Raw genomic sequence first — 13,941 nt, 5'->3', positions numbered from 1 at the left:
GATCGTGGCCGATTATCGATTTTAATTTGTCGTGGCCGATTGTTGATTATCGATCGAGGCTGATTATCGATCAAGGCTGATTACCGATTTTGATTTGTCATGGTTGATTACCAATTATCGGTCGTAGCTGATTATTGATCGAGGTTGATTATCGATCGAGGCCGATTATCGATTCTGATTTGTCGTGGCCGATTGCCGATTATCGATCGAGGCTGATTATCGATCAAGGCCAATTACCGATTCTGATTTATCATAGTCAATTACCAATTTTCGGTCGTAACTGATTATCGATCGAGGCCGATTATCGTAACCGATTGTCGATTTTGATTATCGTGGCTGATTGCCGATTCCGATTGTTGGGGCCCAATGTAATGTATATGCGGCCTGTATTTGAGGCCCGTTGTAACGTGTATCCAGCCCGTGTTTAAGGCCCAATGTGTGATGTATATGAGGCCTATGGGATGAGGCCCATTGTGATGCATTAAGGGCCAGGCGATGGAGCCCATTGTGATGTACGTTAGGCCCATGAGAAAGGCCCATTGTGATGTATTCATGGCCCATGATGCATGGCCCATTTGATGTATTCGAGACCCCTGTGTAGGGCTCACATGTCTTGTATTTGAGGCCCATGAGTAGGGCCCGTCTGTTGTGTATATGTGGCCCTTGAGTAAGGCCTACTGTGTTGTATATCAGGCCTTTGTGTGAGGCCATGGGTCCATTATATGTTTGGCTCTGTGTGGGCCATTCCTTAGGGACAATGTTGGTTAAATGTCTACATTGTCGAGGTCGATTGTCAACGCCGACTGTTGATACCGATTATGAGTATGTGACAGCATAGCATTATGATACATGCCCATACGCATCATCTGCATGTTTGTTATGAGATGTGGTTAATCATTGCATATGTCATTGAGCATGTTGTTATGAGACTCCTTGATAGGCGGAGGTTATCTCACATGAGCACACGGTATACGCAGGACTGATGCATGACTAGATTGTATGATTCATGCATCTCACATTATGATTACTATACGCCCTAGCGACATCAGGGCCGTAGCCTCCACAGGCATACCGTGGATGGCCAAATGAGACACCAAAAATGTTTGGTTCTAGCATACGGGTGTCATAGATGTCCCTGGGTGAAAATTCCTAAACCTCCGTGGCCAGGAGACGCTCCAACGTCGAGACCGAGTGGATACATGAGCGCCCGAGTGCCGAATACCAGGAGGTCGCGTCTCCCACTATGTCGTGGTCGGTTGGGAGGGGGTGTGGCCTTACCCGCCTGAGGGTAGGGGTCAATACTAGTCTGAGTTTGACCAGCTTGTGAATGGGTCCGCTATCGACGTACCAGATATATATTGGCAGACTATTGGCCAGGCGGATAGTGAGGTTTCTTACGCTCACTTGGACTGTGCGGCTGGGAGAGCGGCAGTGCCATTTGGAGTGTACTAAACTCCGGTGATGATCCCAGAGATGAACTGTACTGATATGTGGATTTAGTGAGCAGGAGTTGCATACTTATTCATGCATTCATTCTTTCATTATCCACTTGGGTTGGTGGTGCGCAACTATTTGTTACGTGTGCCTTCGCAATGGCCAGGATTTCGGTTAAGGCGCACGACTAACCTGAGATCAGGAGTTTACCACATTGAGTCTGACTATCCAAATTTAGGTATAAGACTGGTTTGGATAGAAGTCTCTTGTGATGGACCCCATAGCCTGCGATACTACGTACTATCATCCCGACTTCGCACTTCAATATGGTCATTCCATTCGCACCGCATATTGCATAACATTCGCGGCATACAGCATTTTGGACTATTGTGTCTTTGCATTTATATGATCTAGGTACGGTTGACGCTATTTGTGTTACTCATCAGGAATGTATATTGTATTGTATCCTCTGCATCTGATATTTAGTCATCTATGATTCCTCATTTGCATAGTAGTTTTATATTGCATATTCTAACATTGATTGACTCATGGACTTCTCCGTATTTTCGCTTACTCTGTTATCATATGATCTTGTCAATATTCCTGCTTACTCTGATAATTCATGATCTTATCAATATTTCTGCTTATTCCGATATTGTATGATTTATGGATTACCGGTATTTCTGGTCTTATATAATGATGTCATTAAATTGAATACCTAACACTTACCTTGTACACACACTTACACCACCCTCTAAACTTTCTATAAGCTTATGCATGATAGATGCGTGCAGGTGATGTTAGGTTACAGCAGTGTTGAGCTTGGAGCGTGCGGCGGTCTTCTGGAGCTTGGTTTTTATTTATGTATTTCCTTCCAGCATTGTACTCAACTGATTATATTAGTGGATATGTGATGATGATGTTGCCTTTGTGAATTAGGTAATCTTGTGGTTATGCTTATTGCAAGTTAAACGAAGATATAAAAAAATCCTCCTTGTAGGATCCTAGGATCGAAATTTGGCGTATGGACGCTGGAGCCGAGAATGGGGTACTACGGAGGCTGTCGGCACTGGATTCGGCGATTGGGATTCATGTGAATCCGATTTTTGAGTTTGGGGTGTGACATTATTATTTGGTGTGGTCAACTTAATCGTAGGATTTGCCTTATTTTTGTATTCATGCCTTAAAATTATAAGAGAAAAGGGATGGACGGCTTGGATAAATAGATACATAACGATGAACCCACCCACAGAACTGCCCGTTTGGGGCGGAGACGGGCAGGGGTAGGACGCAATCCGCGTCCATGGATTCGAAGGCCATCGAGACAAGTACTCTCCTTATAACGAAGATGTCCCTGCATTAATGGCTTGAGTAGACACTCTCTGCCTACTTTGCTCCTCTGTCACATGTGCGACATCTGAGCTATTCATTTGGCCCCCTCCACTCTTTGCATGCCACATGCGGCAACCATGATCATTTGATGGTTGAATTATCTCCTGTCTCACTCCCATTTTCAAACCCACACGAGTTCACAGAGACAGTTTCCTATCTGCTTCTCCGCGATCAGTTCTTCCATTTCACACCTAAGTTAATCGCACGATTGAAAGCAAAAGCTTCTTTTATACTACTACAGAGGTAAATAGCTGGAACCCATTTCAAATACAGATGGTCTGAATCGGATCCAATCGGATCAGATTCCGGATCGGGTCGAGTCGGATCAGGTCCAACCCGAACTCGACTCGAAAAGATTTCAGATTTAGATGGGGCTACCCGATCCGCACCTATCTAGACCGTCATTTCGGTTTGATTCGGGTCGGATCCATCGAATCGGATCTAAAATGCTCGGCTTTACATACGATGGCAAGTTGTAAGAAGTGTTGCTTGTGGTCACTACGAGGAGGCACATCATCCCAGCGTAGGCCGACAGCACTGACACGGTGTCCCATACCACCATGCCCGGCTCACAAGTCTTGAAGATCATGGTACCATGGTTAAAGGTGGATCTTTACAATAGTGAGAGGGATACCTTAAATTCAAACAATTGCGCTCATACGTAGGTCAACCGGTTCTTTAGGCAATTGCGATTGGTACGAGCGCACACTAACATAACCGGCATGGAGCGCGTGAGCGCCCCTTGTGGCCTAGCCACTGTCGATGTCCAACTCGTGTCTTTTGAATTTACTCAAGGTGGCCAACCCAATTCGTCCACCCAAACGTGAAAGTTTACCGATTACTTGTACTACACTCGTAACCCTATTCCTATCCAAATCATGTTAACAGACATTCATAACATATGGATTAACATTCGATAAGCAATCCTGATAAACTATTTATTCAGGCATTTCATCAAACACATAGAAAATGTCAACTACAACTTCCAATTCATCAATTCATTAGATAGAGAAATAAGTATACTTAAAACAACAAGAAATCCTACATTAGTAATCATAAATCATTACTATAATGAAAGCATTGATAAATTGCAACCTACGCATTTATAGGCTACACCTTTCGGTAGCATGCCCGACTCGGACTCACTCCTAGAAATATGTTTTCAAGGAAGAATTATCGGCCACCTAAACGAGCACACGGGTTAGTTAGGGTTGGAGAAAACCCATTGGATGACTTATATCTATAAGGGAGTTTATATTACTTACCCTAGGTCGTAGTCGGAGGAGTTCTGGTAGCGGGAGTGGTGGTGGTTAGGCTTGTAAATCGATGGAAGAGGATTTCCCTTTGTGGCAAGCCCTACTCCAATCTCTTTTCTTCTCTATCTCTATCTTTTCTCTCCTCTCTCTCACCTTAGGGTTTCTAAATTCATTTTTGGGAGAAATGGGGGTGAATTGGGAGTTATTTATATCTCTAAATGGTGTGTAAATGACCCTAGGGCCACTTTATATAATACTTATACCCTATGGGCGGCTATTTCTGAGTAACGGGGTGCTTAGGAGGGCCCGTAGGCTCATCTGTGCCATGGGGTAGGCTCCTTATCAATGGATCAACGCTAGAATACAGTTTCGGTACGATCGGATGAACAGATCAGCTGTGAGAAGCATTTGTCAGATTAACGGTTATAAATATTCAATTGGGGACCACAATTATACGAATGTGTATAGGGAATTGTTCTTACTCTACGTATGAAGTTTGGTCATAAACCGACGGTCTGAAATCCTCAACTTTGCGTAAGAGTGGATGACCCAATTCACTTAAGTTTCAGCTCATTCTTTTAGAGTATTTGCACTTCTTATGCACTTGTCTCTCAGCTCAAGTTGAGCATTTCTAGACACTATCCAGGCTTGACTCCCGCAATGGTCTTTGAGCCCAGTAAGACGAACATTATTCTATAATTTCAGGGGTAGTAGACCCCCGATATGCGATCTAGGTCCTTTATGGAGTTTCAGGGCATTCCCAAGAGCGGTGGGCCCTCGGGATTTTCCTTGAGTTTTCGGATGGTGGTGCACTAGTGCATTTGTGATCCTAGGCTATATTCATTTGTATGAATGGTGGCCCGAACTTAATTTCTCTAATGCTATGTATTAGCATACACCTAGTCATAGCTAGTTAGTCGAGTATGGCCCTCGGGCGGTCCTATTCATGGTTGAACTCGGGTCTCAGTACGGACTTTTCCAGGACGTTATAATCTACCCCCCCTTAAAAAAATTTCGTCCCCGAAATTGCCTAATGTAAATGGGTAAAGATATTTTAATTTCATACGTCTAAGTTTCGGTTGATTTTACGTTCATATACGTGTTAAGGTATATATACTAACTCTAATGGCTTGTCTTATCATAGTCTACCTACGTTAAAAGTTTCCACCTATGAGGTTAGAAAACAGATATCAAAATCATTATTATCGCACTGTGTTTGACAATAAAGTTTACCTAACGTACATTATGCTCTTCATGATCAGGCTAATATGGAAAATTGGTTGTGGTAGACTCAAATCCGATACGTCGTTTGTCCACCTGACCAGGGTAGACAACTCGTTGTATCCCTTTCTAATCCTAATAGATCCTGGTCTTCTACTCGGTCAAAGTAGTGAGTCCGTTGGTAGTCGCTCAGGATTGAGAATTAGGTCAAACCGCGAATACTTCGCAAGTGTATGGTCCCGTAATTTTGTATTCCAATTAACCTAAATGTTTATGAAATATCACACATCATTGGAAAGTTCAAATCTCCTATTTTTATGTGGTCATTTGAGTCTTTCTCAAAGAGAGTTCTGGTTTTAATTCATGTCCAAATTAGTGATTAATAAATATTTCATTATGCCTATGGTCAAACGATTATCCTAGAAAGGTTTCCAAGGGTTTAAGATTGTATTTGTATGTTATGGTTTCGATCCTATGGCTATCAGGAGTAGGGTTTGAGAATTGACTAACTGAGTGGACTAAAGTGGAGAAGGGCAGAAAACAAAAGGCTCGCTAAAAAAAAATGCAGCAAAACTATGCTTATTGATCTCATGAATGAGGTCCTATTGTATCTTGTGAAAAGAATGTGTGGCTACCTTATATAGATAAAAGATAAAAGGAGTCGATTAATGCTTAGTGAATTACAGCAAGCAACCTAGCCCATCAGACTGTTTGGCTCAAACCAATAGGGTGTCGTTACTTTGGCATTGTGACAAAGCTATCTTGCTATTAATGGTAATTGAAATGAAAAGCTAACCATATAAAAATCTTAGAACATAACTCCATAGTGGAAATATAGTCCTGTCAGTATACATGGTTTGGCTCAGAGGAAATTTTCAATAGCCAAAGTTTCTGAAAGGCTTCTTGAAGGAATAATACCAAACTCGAGTTGCAGGCTCAGCCAATTACATGGAAAAGTGACAAGCAAAGGGTAAAATATTTTTCCTAAATTTTTTTAAAAAAAAAAGAAGATTTTTTTGTAAAGTAATTGTTTATAGTATCCATCAATCAATGAGTTATAAGTAACCACATTTGGCTCAAACCCCTTATTTTTTACACCCACAACAAACTCAACTTCTCTATGCATCATCCCATTCTTAAAGTAAGCATTCACCATTATTGTAAAAGTGAAAAAATCAGGGATGATCCCAACCTGAATGATCTGATCATACACACGAATCGCTACACGGACTTCACGGCTCCTAACCAAATTACTCAAGAGACTGTTATAAGATCTCAAAATATGCCTACATCCACACCTCCCCATATTATGGAACACGTAAAGTGCATTCTTTAACATGCCATTTTCCACATATACCACAAAATATTTTTAGTGTTGGGAGTTTAGTCCTCATTGTGTGGTTCACTTCAACCGTCTATTTGTTTGGCTCATACCCTAAAATAATCTGAAAAAAATGAATGAACGGCATGGATACAATTCATACATGACAGTGGCCCCCTGGAACCCTTGGATTTGAGAGAGGTAAGTAGAATAGGGAGGAAATGGGGTGGGATTTGGAAGCCAAAGGGCATGTTTGGTCAGTGGAATTGAATGGTGTTGAATTGCATTAAATGGGATTAACATCATTATTTCACAATGATTGCATGTCTGGAAATACCGTGGTATTGAAGCCATCCAATCCCATCCAATCCCATGTTTTCAAAAATAAAATAAAATTCGCCACGGAAAACACCGAATTAAGCTAAATCATGTTTGGAAAACATCGAATTAATTGGACTAGTTTGGGCCCTTTAGAAAACAGGGCGATTTGTACCATTAGACAGTCTCTTCGGAACCTCCAAATCAAGGATTTTCTTCACAACTCCGGCCCCCTTCCGCCTTCAGCAGTTTTAACCATTCTATCCCAACAGGACTTGGACTCTATCTTCCATGGGGGGCATTGCTTATCTGAAGGTCCTGATCTACCTATATGGCCGCGAAATCCCTCAGGTACCTTCACAATTGCTTTGGCCTGGGAAGTAAGCAGGACGCACAGGCCGGACACAACCTTTTGGGGGGGGTGGGAATCTGGAACGTCAACACCCCTCCAAAAATATCTCTGCTGATTTAGAGGATTCTCAAAGGAGCCCTCTCGGTTGATGCAAATGTCCAAGCTCGCGGCATCCACCTAGCGTCCCGCTGCTGCTGCTACTATGACGATACTTCGCAGTCGCTGCAACCTACGGTTGAGACTGCTGCCCACCTATTCTTACAAAGCAAGCAGGCGAGAGAGGTCTGATCCCATTTCTCCAACATTTTCGACGTCCAGATGGCTTGGTTGACCCACTGGTGGATGTCCCGATCAGCGAATGGGCCTTCGGCGCCTTTCAAGAAGGTTCTTCCCACTGTTATTCTTGGAGCTCTGGAAGAGCAAGAACGCGTCTCGCTATGAAGGGATGCTGATGAAGGTGGGTGTGCTCATCTCCCGTATCAACGGCTGGGTTCGTCTCTTCATCGACAGATGGGGAATTCCTTGTTCTTACCTAGGTGCGTCTAGCAGAGCTCTAACTGTCATGGTTATCTCTGTCCCTCCTCAAACAAGAAGTCAGTTACAATTGGTGATCTGGAGGAAACCCCTGCCAGGCTGGTTTAAATTAAATGTAGATGGCTCCTCCAAGGGTAACCCAGGCACGACAGGGGGAGGGGGAGTTTGCAGAGGAGAGACAGGAGATTTCTGCTTCGGATTTCACGCTGCCTATGGTGTTGCTTCCAACACAAGAGCAGAGCTGCGAGCCATTCATGACGACCTTCAACATTGTCTCCGCCTAGGATACTCCAACATTTTAGTGGAATTGTACTCTTAGCTGGTCGTAAATTTCCTCTCTGGTCGATCCATCCCGGGTTGGAAATGGAAGTGTTGGATTGACAGAATCAAGAACCTTAGCCTAACCACCAATGTCCAATTTGTCCATATCCATAGAGAAGGAAATGGACCGGCGGTTGCTTTGGCTTGTATGGGGAGCGAAATCCAAAGGTCGGCTTTATTCATGGGCCATGTTGATCTCCCGCCAGTTCCCAAAGGCCTCCTCTTCCTCGACAGGATGAGTTTTGGTAAAATCGGAAGGGGGAAAGGGATTCTTTTCCCCTGCCTCTTCTGGTCAGCAGACTTTGTCCTGCTGTTTTCTTTTTCTTTTCACTCCTTTACAATAGGCTTTCCTTCCCTTTTTGTCTGGGGAAGCCCAAAGTTAGGGTGTTGTCGTCCACCCTCTGTAAATCCTCTTTTATGAAATGAAAATCCAGAGTTTTAAAAAAAAAATTTAAAAATAATATTACTACTACTACTACTACTATATATATATAATGGAGAGATTTTTATTTTTTTATTTTTTATTTTTAAAGCATGCATAGTATCCTGATTATTCCAGCTTGTACAAGTGGAGCCTGTGGTTTGTAATCAAGACTGTTTATCTGATGATTCCCACCATGGTAGGCAATTCCTGCAGAAATCTCCAAGTTGGATGCTTGCCTTCCAATCTATTGCATTTTTTCTAGAGAGTTGTTGCATTCTTTTCCTGACAATCATGTCTCAGGCATTAATTAATGGGTCCAGATTCTTTTCTTTCAAAAAAAAAAAAAAAGCTAAGTCATGTTTGGTAGACCATGGTATTTGTAATCAACAGACCAAATTCATAATGGATGTCGTTCATTTGTACACATATATAATTAAAATGTCACATTTAAATGGTGTATATGGATGGATGGCACAGTTAAATGCATGCCTCAATGTGGGGCCCACATGTGTAGTAGATTTCAAAATCCATGGAATTCATGCATGGGATCAAATGCAATTTCACGATACTAAATGCAATTCCATCCCACCTAATCTCAAACTTTCCATCCTCTCCAAATGTTGGATGGAATTGCATTGACCAAATGCAGTTCCATCCCACCTAATCCCTTCAAATACCATGTGCCAAACACCCCCTAAGGGCCTGTTTGGTCAGTGGAATTGGAACCCTTGGATTTGCAATCCTCCCAGTGTGTTTGGCACCCTGGAGTGTGAATCAACTTTAATCCAAAAGTATCTATGCATGATATATTTATAGGGGTTTCAATTTAATTACTAAATTAACTTTAATATCTCTAATTAGTGAGATATATAATTTTCGACACTATGGTTGTGATAAACCCGCTGAAATATGCACTTTGCCTGAAAATGATGAAATTCCAAGTCTTGGGTGGACCGCAAGCACAAGATCATGTCTGAGTGACTAACCAACGATTTTTAATCGTTGATTAATAGGGACAATGTTTGGACGGTGCTGGATAATGTTTGGACGGTGTTGATCATCATTAGTGGGTCATGTGCCCAATAGAATGATAGTGTACAGTGACACACATGTCACACCTGCAACTATTGAAATGATTTTAAGTGTAATCTAAGCTCTCACCGTAGATTGCAAACCTCCTCAAAGAGGGGATTGGAAACCCCCTGGATTTGCAACCACCAGCTACTTTACGTGCCAAACAACCAAGGGGATTTGAAACCCCCTCCATTCCCCTCTAATCCACGGCGCCAAACGACTCCTAAGTGGTTTGAATTTAATTACTAAATTTTTTTTTTATATCTCGAATTAGTGAAATATGTAATTTTTGAGCCAATGGTTGTGATAAGCCCGCTGAAATATATGCTTCGCGGGAAAATGATGATATTCCAAGTCTTGGATGGGCCACAAGCACAAGATCATGTATGAATAACTAACCAACAATTCTCAATCGTTGATTTGTATGGACAATGTTTGGACGGTGCTGGACAATGTCTGGACGGTGCTAATTTACATGGACGGATTTTGGATGATGTTGATCATCATTAGTGGGCTACGTGCCCACCAGAATGACAGTGTACAGTGATACACGTGTTACACCTGCAACTATTGAAATGATTTTTAGGTGTGAACCAAGCTCTTGCCTTAAGAGCTTCAAATTCATGGCCCTCGACAGCTCTGCTGTCGGCGGTGGCACGCAGATCCCGCGGCGGAGCCGCGGCCCTCTGGCCACTTCGGCGGCGGGATGCCAATTAGGCGGCAGTGCTGCAGCCATCTGGCCACTTCGGCGGTGGGACGCAGGTCGTGCGGCGGTGCCGCGCACCAGCTGGGCGGTAGCACGCCCTTCCCGCGGTGGTGCCGCGGTCCCCTGGTGCGGGCGGCGGTGGCACGCACCAGCTGCGGTGGCCGTGCTGGCCATTATATATATATATATATATATATATATATATATATATATATATATATATATATATATATATATATATATATATATATATATATATTTGTTTTGTGGTGTGCGGTTGTGGTGGTGGTGGTGATGATGATGATGATAATGATGATGGTGGTGGTGGTGGTGGGTGTCGTGGCTGATGGTGGTGTGGCTGATGATAATGATGGTGGTGGGGTTGGTGTTGAATTGGAGAAGAGGACTGATGGTGGTGTGGCTGATGATCATGATGGTGGTGGGGCTGGTGTTGAATTTTTATTTTTATTTTTGAATGTGGGTTGCTGTGATGGGTGAGGCCCTGTTTATGGGTGATGATAGAGTTGGTGGCCCTGTTTGTGGCCCCGTTTGTGGTCTGTTTGTGGCCTTGTTTGCGGCGTGTGATGGTGCGGCTACTGGTGGGGCTGCCAAAATGATGTATGTATTGGATCTATACAGTAAACAGGGCACATACATCATGGTGGGGCCCACAGAGGTTTGACACCAGCTAGCTGGCTAGTGTTGGGGTCACTAGCCAACCAAATCAGAGTATGGGGTGTCTGCTTGAGCACACGCTCGATCAGGAGAAAGAAAATTACAGGCCTCTCCAAAACAGGCCAGTAACTGCTCCAAATCTCTTAAAGACATTGTAGCTGCTAAACAGGCCTGTAATACACAAGCAACATTGTTTTACATGATCTACTGCCTAATTATGTTCTATTTGACAAGCCCTTGAAAGTATATGGCAAGTGTTACACAATTCTAATAAAACCATATTTTTGTTTTTGTTTTTGTTTTTGTTTTTTATAAACATCCGGACCTGGAGATGACCCATTGCCTTTTGTGGTCGGTTGGGTCCAAACAGGTCCATCATGTGATTATTTCTAATTACTGAATCCATGTTTTTGTTGTTGTGTGTAAGCATACACAGTAGGCTGACCATATTTTTACATTCATATGGCAGCACCTGACCACCAGCTTAAAAGCCCGAGGAAAAAAGGAAAAAGGAACGGGCAAAAGAAAACAACAAGGGAAATACATACACAAACCCAAAATCAGTATCCACAAGACCATGTAATGGAGTAAACAACAATATTCAATCTATGACACTTGCCCACGTAAATGTATGTGGTAACTCTTCGGAGAAAGGATAAGAGATTTGCATCCACAAGGCTGTTTTTTTTTTAAAAAAAAATAAAAAATAAAAAATAAAAATCCTTCCTTGCTTAATGTTGTTGGTAATGCACATCCCCATTAAATCTGTTATCAAATGTTGTTGGTAATGCTCTTAGCATTTGCTGAATAGCTACTGCATTGCTCTGAATCCAATTCAACTGTCTGATGCATTCTTAGTTTAAAAACAAAGGTAATGACCATCATTTTATTTTATTTTTTGTTTATTATTATTATTATTATTATTATTATTATTATTTTTATTTTTATTTTTAAATTTTTGCTCTTATAAAATGTATGGAAATTTAACGCATGGAAGAAGCCAACAGGGAGATCCACACAAAGCCTTGCAATGCCCTTCATCAACCAGCACCATGGATTGGGTAGAGTTCCCAATTTCCTTTTAAGGAGTTCTCAACTAGTGCACAAATATATCAGAGCTACTTGTTAAATGGAAACTCTTGTGTCCAGTAAACAGAGTTTCTGTGTCTAGTTAAGGACTTTTCCCATAAAATTGGTTGTCAAAGCTCTCGCAATAATTTCATAGGAACAAAGAAATCAAGGAAAGAATACACTCCCAAGCATTTCGATCTAATCTGAATAGCATATATAATTTTTGGGGTAGGACGAGCTACTTTCGTTACTTAACCCTGTTACGCCAGGTTGAGATACTTAATTCATGAGTTCTCGCCTGAGTGCAAGCCGAAACACCTCTAAGTGTTTCCAATACCCTGACCCTACCCTCACTGTAACTATCCTCTCTTAATTTAACCCTTTCTAACATCAATTTTCTAAGATGAAGCCCAAATATTCAAGATGACTAAGGGTTTGGTCCTAGAGTTTTAACGTCACTAAGTTTTAGCACTCCCATCTATGTCAGCGAATGCATTATGGTGAGTCCACAGCCCACGTTCCAGTTTAATCATAAACTCATACTCTGATACCAACTTATAACGCCCTGAATTTCAAGGGTTAAGCAAAGCTCGACTCCCGAGATTCCGAACATCACTTATGACTTGTGGAAGCCAATATCCTGATTTCCTTCATATTGGGCATTTGAGCATGCATAGAATTATGTTAAACAACGTACCATACTCCAGGTTTAATGTAATTAAAGTAGATGTGTAAATCAAAACACACACACACACACACACACACACACACACACACACACATATATATATCGAGAAGTTCCTTCCAGAGTATGGGTCCATGGCTGGGTTTAATGTACACACACACACACACACACACACACAATTTCAAAAAAAAAAAATGTGGTGCTGTAATATCCAACTAAGCCCATATGCCCAGCACTCCCGGTCCAGAGGTCCATGGCCTACATTAGCCGATCCGAGAGTTGAAAATAGGAGAATTCCTCCTCATCCATGGAAGCTTACTCTTGTGTATCGGCATCTACGGTACCTGCACCTACACTAGCGTTTGGTTGGTGTTTTAAAACATCGTCCTGGAGTGAGAGTGAGTGATCAACTCAGTGGTTCCATGAAGTAAAAGTTACACATGTTATCAAGTCAATCAACACAGTAATGATAAGGCAACATAAGGCAATCACTTCCTAACTACTCTTTTTAATGTGAGAATGAAAGTTATGTAATGATGCATGCCCTCACCCATCGACACTCCCTTAACACGTGACTCCGACCACCTGTTTCGTATATGACAACACTTCCTCAAACATGCGACTCAAACGTCTGTTTTGCCACATTCTAACTAATGCAATGCGGTGTATGATCATGTTAGCTGAGTGATTAATCATGCCCTTTCATCCAGCAATTTGAGAAATCTAGGATACCTCCGTTTTAAACATCGATCCTAACCGAATCACTAGGCGTTGGACGACTTCAGCGGTCCTACTCTTGTGTTCTTGATCCGTCTAGGTTCGTCACTCCTAGATAAATACATACGATAGACAAGTTATAAGAAATGTTGCTCGAGGTCACTACGGGGAGGCTCGTCACCCCAGCATAGGCCGATAGCACTAACACGATGTCCCATACCACCATGCCTGGCTCAAGAGTCTTGATGATCATAGTACCATGGTTAAAGGTGGATCTTTACAATAGTGAGGGGGTACTTTAGATTCAAACAATTGTGCTCATATGTAGTGAACATACAATAAGTCAACCGGTTCTTTAGGTAATTTCGATTAGTACGGGCGCACACTAACATAACTGGCATAGAGCGCATGAGCGCCTCTCGTGGCCTAGCCACTATCGA

Source organism: Magnolia sinica, chromosome 12 (genome assembly GCF_029962835.1).
Source record: "Magnolia sinica isolate HGM2019 chromosome 12, MsV1, whole genome shotgun sequence".
NCBI lineage: Eukaryota > Viridiplantae > Streptophyta > Magnoliopsida > Magnoliales > Magnoliaceae > Magnolia > Magnolia sinica.
Note: the sequence above shows the minus strand (reverse complement) of the source record.